Consider the following 7,151-nt stretch of genomic DNA (forward strand, 5'->3'; position numbering starts at 1 on the left):
ATTTCTTGTAGGAATTTTTTTTGCTACATAAATAATTCTTTAACATAATCATTCACTTGTACTTGTTAATCATAGCGTAATTTACATATTTTATAATTTATGTGATTGCTGTTCTTTAAAATGCTTTGGATGTTGTGCACAATAACTGAACAATTTCTTAAAGGCTAAGTTCACCTTTACAGAAAAAATAATAAATGTTGGCAGGCGATATGGGATTCTGCTGCCAACTCCTCTGGTTGTGTTGTATACAAAGAAAAAATATATAAGGTGTTGATGCATTGGTATAAGACTCCCTTAGTACGCCATGCAATTAACCCAAGTTTATCTGATAATGCTGGAGATGCGTGGATGGAGTAGGTACACTGTCACACATCTTTTGGTTTTGCCCGCGGATTGTCGGATAATGGGTTATGGTTCAAAAGGTATTGGAACAAGTACTTAATGTTGTTCTACCCCTAGATCCGCTTCATTACTTTCTGGGCCTATCCTTTAGGGGTATTCCCAAACCATCTACACAGTTGGGACTGCACATTTTGACAGTTGCTAGAAACGTGATACCACATTTTTGGAAGTCAGTAGACACACCATCGCAAAATCACTTCATATAGGTGCGATATCTGAAATAAGGGCAATGGAATATCTTACGGCCCTAATTTTTTTTTTTGTTTATTCAGATTTATTTCTGTTAATGTACAAAGAAAACCTGGATCCTTCCATTAGGCCCTATGATTCCTCGGCACTTGCAGGTGCATCACCACCCTTTGTGTTTCTGGTATAGATGACCTGGGCTCTATGCTTGGACACCAACTTAATCAGACCTTTGTTGAGCAGCTCCTGGAGGGCAGCCCTGGCCAATGAGCCTCTGATATTCAGCCTCTCAGAAACCACAGCTGGGGTAATGAGTTTGTAGTTGGGAACTTCTTTACATAGCTTGTCATAAGCGGCTTTGTCAAACAGCACCAGATTGTTCAGCTTATCTCTCACTTTTCCTTTTGACCACTTTTTTGGTCTTGCCTCCAGACTTATTGACTGGATCCTTATTCTTCTTGGCAAACTTGCCAGCATCCTTCTTTTTCTTGTCGTCTTTGGGTGGCATGCTGCTGGCTCAGAGATGTCGTACAGAAGCTTTTCTGACACTTTTTGTTCACATGAAAAAAATCTGTATTTTTTACTAGGAAATTACTTTGAACCCCAAAAATTATTTATTTTTTAAAGCAGACACCCTAGTGAATAAAATGGTGGGTGCTGCAATTTTTTATGTCACATAGTACTGGCACAGTGATTTTTCAAAAGCAAATTTTTTGAAAAAAAAATTTTTTTTTTACTTTTAATGCACAAAAGCACAATATATTGGCCAATTATTTGGTAACATATAGAAGATAATGACATTCCGAGTAAATAAATACAAAACATGACATGCTTTAAAACTGCACATGCCCCGTGCAATGACGATAATCTGCATACATTTTTAATATCCATAGGCAACGCTTTAAAAGCCTTTACAAGCTACCATTCTGGATTTACAGGGGAGGACTAGTGCTAGAATTACTGCCCTTGATCTGACGTTCGTGGTGATACCTCACATTTACATACCGGGGCACAGGGTCAACACTCGGGCACGCAGGCGCACAGGGGAGGGGCAAGGGTGCCTTGTTATTATTATTATTATTATTTTTACACTGTCCCTTTAATTTTTTTTTTGATCACTTTTAATGCTATCACAATGAATGCACAAATCCCCTCTAACTGCAATAGGCATTTTCATATATTCTTTTTTGAGAAATATGGGGTCTATTAGACTCTAGATACTGTATCTCCCCTGCCCTTACATTATCTAATCTCACCAAGATCGGTGTGATCAGATGCTTTCCCAATTTACAAATGGCGCTGTTTGTATCCTGCGAAACTGAAGTGATGAAATGCTCGTAGCTTCCGATTTCTTAGACTATAGAGATGCTTGGCAGCAGTCTCCAATCAGCTCTATGGTCAGCTAGCATTAACACTGGCTGCATTCTCAGGTTCTCCTCGATGGCATGGGACATTGTCTCCCGCTGCTTGTAAAACCAATCCTGCAGCTAATTAGCCACTAGGACAGAGTTTCCTTTTGTAAACCTACTTGGAAACAACTTGTGTTCAGAGAGTGCCTATTGTGGTGAGAGGCTTCCTGTCACTAAAGTTTCTTATTTTTTGGTTCCATGAAATAGCTTTGGCCCAGTGCAGTTGCCTTAACTCCTCTTTATTTGGGAACAATCCACTGCCCCTTTGGATTACAAAGACTGTGTCAGAGAGTACTCCCACAGCTTTTAAAGAAGGAAAAGAGGGAATGTCTCAGTACAGCAATGTCTACTGACTTTTACTGAATCAGAGCACATGTCCAGAGACCTAAAAGAGGGTGCCCTGGTTCTGGTAACAGACTAACATCATACAAGTTAATCTTTTTATGCTGGGAACTGTTGCATTCTTCAAGGGCCCCAATGTAGCCAGGCAACAATTTTTTTCATTTTTCAGCATTCACAGGCCACTGTGACAAAATGGGGACTGGTATAGCAATTTAAAACTGACTTTATATACTGTTGCTCGGTAAATACTGTTCAGTTCTGTTTTTTTTGCAAAGAAATCACAAACCAATCCAGCAGCTACTGGGATGGATTGTTACAACTTGAAAAATGGCTTTTTATCCCAGTAGGCTTAGGATGAATGGTGAAAGTAAGAACCACAACAGATCTAAAAGCTTCAGGAAATTGTTCTTGAAAAGACGAAGCCAAAGCCCTCAACTTCTTACAAATAGACCAGTAGCAAACCAGTTTCATAGTATAGTTTGTGACCTTCTTTCTTCACTGCAAAAACACAACTTCATACTACCCCCCCACCCCCATCTATGTATTCCCAACTAGTCTCAAACTTTCCAAAATTAGACTTCAGTTATATGCTTGTGATAAATTGGCCACCATCCAGACAGTATGTGAACATTTGAATAAGCAGAAAATAGAAATAGCTCTGCTTTGAGGGGCTTTTTTTTTTTAATCAGAGAGAACCTTTATTGAACATTTGCAAGCATACAGGTAATACAAATTCTCAAAACATAGCATCCAGTACATCGAGTCATATAAAAGTAAACAAATATGATACAATGTCCAGCACTATATAGCCTGAGATAAATCTGAGCCCTTCAGTTTTAAGTCTGCTTGCCCCACCAGTGGGCCGAAAGAGTAGGTTTAAGAATGGTCCCACAGTGTGTTACCAGCTATATATATTATACCTTGACTGTGAATATAAAAGCAACATTGCAAATGTCAACCTACCCCAATCTCCTGTTCATGACTAAGTCAACCGGAGCCAAGCCAGGAATGTCAAGCCAACCTCCCCAAACTCTAACAAATTTAGCAAAGCATCCTCTGTTTTGATAGAGAACACACTCATATCGTAAAGTGGTACCCATATGCCTAAGCTACTCCTTAAGGGAGGGAAGCACATTTCCAGTAGTATGGCTTTACATACCTGGAATAGGGCCCTAGAAACAGTTTCCTCAATACAGACATCCGCAACTATAACTTCTAGAATACCCAATATACATCGCTTGGTGTCAGGGGGAAGATCAATTTGGAATGCTTTATATTTGGTAGCTAAAACCAATTCTCAATACCTGTGCAGCTTAGGGCATTTCCACAACATATGCATTAGATTCCCATGATCTCTGCTACACTCAGACAAATGTCCCATTTTAAACAATTTAACCAGAGTGTAATGAACTCGCAGCAGAATATACAATTGTGTCGGTCTCTGAGATATATTTAAGGAGCTATCATGTACTGCCTCTAAGACCATTTCCCACTGTTCTGTGAATTCCCCAACATCAGGCTCCCACCTGTCCATGGCCCTACAAGGATACACTTCCAAGTAAATAGACAATAATGAGGTGTAGCAGGTAGAGAGAAGGCCTTTCTTGGGTTGTTCTATGTTGTAACATAAATAAACAAAAATACGGTACTCCTCTAGTATTGAATACCCTAAACGCACACAAACACTTTAACCCCAAAAAGTGTAAAAATCAAGTTGTAAAAAGTGCTACTACACCACAAAAGAATAATAGGACAAATAAGATACGAATAAATAATAATAAAACTAAAATTTTAAAATAAATAAAACTTAAAAGTGTCCAAATTAAATGTCCAAAATAAATGTCCAAAAAAAGTCCTCCTACAAGCAGTCAGCAAAATGGTATTCTTGCAAGGTGATGATCCCAATTATTCGTGGAGATCGAACCTCAAAAAAAGGAAAACTCACATAGTGTAATACCTCAGATGCATCAAATAGAAACCAACATCGCTGCAAATGCATGTAAATCCCACTATACCACGCATGTGAATCACACTGAACCACACATGGTGAAAACAGTGAGTAAACGTGTGAGAACATGCATAACACTTGCATGCAGTGTCAAACCGTGAGAGTGTCCACATCTACTGGATATTATACCATTACCAGAAATGCAGTAACAACCAGCATATAGATCCTATGCAGAAGATCGCTCAGTAGATACAGCCATTGGAACATCACTTCCTCCCCAATCTATCCATGCACTTGTTGTTACCAGCCAGGTTGTAGCATTAGAACCCCTCAAGGTATACTCCACACTGTACCTCTTCACCGCTTATTCAGGATAATATCATCAGACCTCAATCATACCGCTTTCTTCATAAAACAAACTTTAATAGGAATAGTTCATATACACATACATGAATGAAAAACCGCACAGCCAGCTCTGCAGATCCTCAGGAGCGCTCTCCCTGTAGTTGTGTGAGCGAATTCCAGGACTAAAGATGGCCACCGGTAGACTTCCAGTTGTGCTGAGCGTCGTGACGTCACTTCCCTCTGACGCGTTTCGTCACCTGACTTAATCATATGTTGTAACATGCCAAAAATACGGGTAGGGAAAAGAGAAAAATCATGCGATAAGTTTTGAGCCTGTACTGCGTGATGCAGTTTTATATAATAAATGGTACATGGACTGTAAGGTGGAAAATGGCAGCAGCTTACCGTCCCTAAAGATGTGCTTCAAATGCCTTATATCATATGGGCGCCATTTATGGGCACTAGTAAGTTTTGCCAATTTGGCATATGCGTGATTACTCCAGATCATACTAAAGTCTGTATAGCTTGCAACTGCTTGCATTTGCTTAACTTTTCCCCAAATGTTCTCCATTAACCAGTAGCTGCGAAGATTTTTTTGGATCTAACAACGTATTGAGACTCTAATGCTACAGGGAGCGAAGAGGACTGAGTATACTGCAGCATAAGGGATAAAGAAGAGTCCAATGGTAGTCCCATCTGTACTCCCAAACCAAACCATGCCATCCCTCATATGCTGCAATTGAGCAGCCACATAGTAAATCCAGGGATTTGGGAATGCTATTCCCCAATCCATTTTTGGACATTGTAGTTGTTCTAAGCAAACCCTCGGTGTATTCTGCTTCCACAACAATTGTCTGAAGATGGAGTTTACAATCCTAAAAAGATGAAGAGGAAGGACTACAGGGGCATTATGTAAGAAATATAGCAGTTTAGGCATTAAAATCATTTTCATCAAGGTGGCCCTTCCCATCATTGACAGCCACAGTTTTTGTCATACCTTGATCTTGTCTCGAAATGTATTAAGCAATGGAAGTATATTTAATTGGGAGTAGTCCATTAGGACAGGTGAAATCATCACCCCTAGATATTTAAAGGACTCAACCACTGGGACAGGGCAAAAAGTAACCAAAGATGGGTTGGCTGTACCCTCTAAAGGGAGTAGCGCCAATTTTGACCAGTTAATGGTTAACCCAGTATGTGCCAAATGTTGTACTTACTGACATGACTATCCGCAGTGAGCCAGGTATTTTTACTCACAGACTGTCCGGAAAGAGTGAGTATATTAGTAGTAATCCTTAGGAGCACCATTTAGATTATGCTTCTTTTACAGGAACACATATAATTGGACTTTACACTTTGTTGGACTTTTACATTGGTTGGACACTTTTTACTTTGTTGGACACTCATCCAATTATTGTTTGTAATTTCATGTCTGATATATTCATATTCTCTTTATTTATATTCACTATTCGATTATTATTTAAATATGAAGTACAATTGATTGTGGTTTGGAATATACAGGCATAAATTTGGGTACTTATTGCTAGATAGCAAACCTTAAATTCATTTTTATTTTATGCAATATATTGTTTCTAGTCATCTAATCACATAGAGGGCGCAGCACCATATTTTTAATTGAGTGATTCTAAAAACACATATATATGAGGATGTAAAGGGAGCCTGCAAACTTATTTTCAATAATTTTAATTACATTTTAGTGTATACTCCTGGTGGCTCACAAGTAATTTTATAATTGTTAATCTGATGATGTCAACAAGTCCACTGACTGCCAGAAGCGAAGTGTTTCTAAAGTGCATCTCTGTACTCGCTGTGATAATTTGAGTTCAACTTGTGGCATGCAATATAGCATGCAACTGGTCCCTGCTGCATGCAGATCGGGCTTTAGAAGTCTACTATGAGGTGATGCAGGCAATCTTCGCGAGGGATTACAAACACCAGTGCATGTTGATCTCTGTGTGTATAGGACATCAATGTGATTTGGTAAGAGGCTGTGTGATCTGTGGTGGAGGACTCACGCGGAAAGAATTTACTTGTTAGCTCTTTGCACCTATTGGAAAATATCTGCATGGACTTACATATATATCACAAAATTTTCTATACTGGTTCTAATATATTAAGATGAATTTCTGATTGCACAAGAACTTTATTCACAGAGTGATGATATTTTTTATGAAATAGTGATTTAATTACTTGTGATAATTTGTTGCTTGCACATAAACCTTATTGACTGAAGAGTCATTATCTGCTGTAATTGAGGAAGTGTACCTATATGCACAAAGATTAATGTTTATTGGGTATTAAGATAAATTAGTGTGCAGCATCCAAACTATTTGAACACACTGAGCGCATAAACATTTCTTTTAGATACATAATATTCTGTTTACTTTGCTGGATGCAGCTTGGCATTGCATGCCATTGCTGAGCCTGTGATCTACTAGGACCCCCAGATCTTTTTCCAACATGGAAAACGCAAAATGGTTCTCCCCTAATGAGTAACT

At 38.8% G+C, this 7,151-nt stretch overlaps 1 pseudogene; it reads right to left on the minus strand.

The window, feature by feature from the left end:
- Positions 1-683: 683 nt before the first annotated feature.
- On the minus strand, positions 684-1,102 carry LOC149460936 (small ribosomal subunit protein eS25 pseudogene; annotated as a pseudogene).
- Positions 1,103-7,151: the final 6,049 nt, after the last annotated feature.

This window comes from Staurois parvus, unplaced genomic scaffold (genome assembly GCF_062004578.1).
Source record: "Staurois parvus isolate SC_StPar_1 unplaced genomic scaffold, SC_StPar_1.0 ptg000217l, whole genome shotgun sequence".
NCBI classification, from domain to species: Eukaryota; Metazoa; Chordata; class Amphibia; order Anura; family Ranidae; genus Staurois; species Staurois parvus.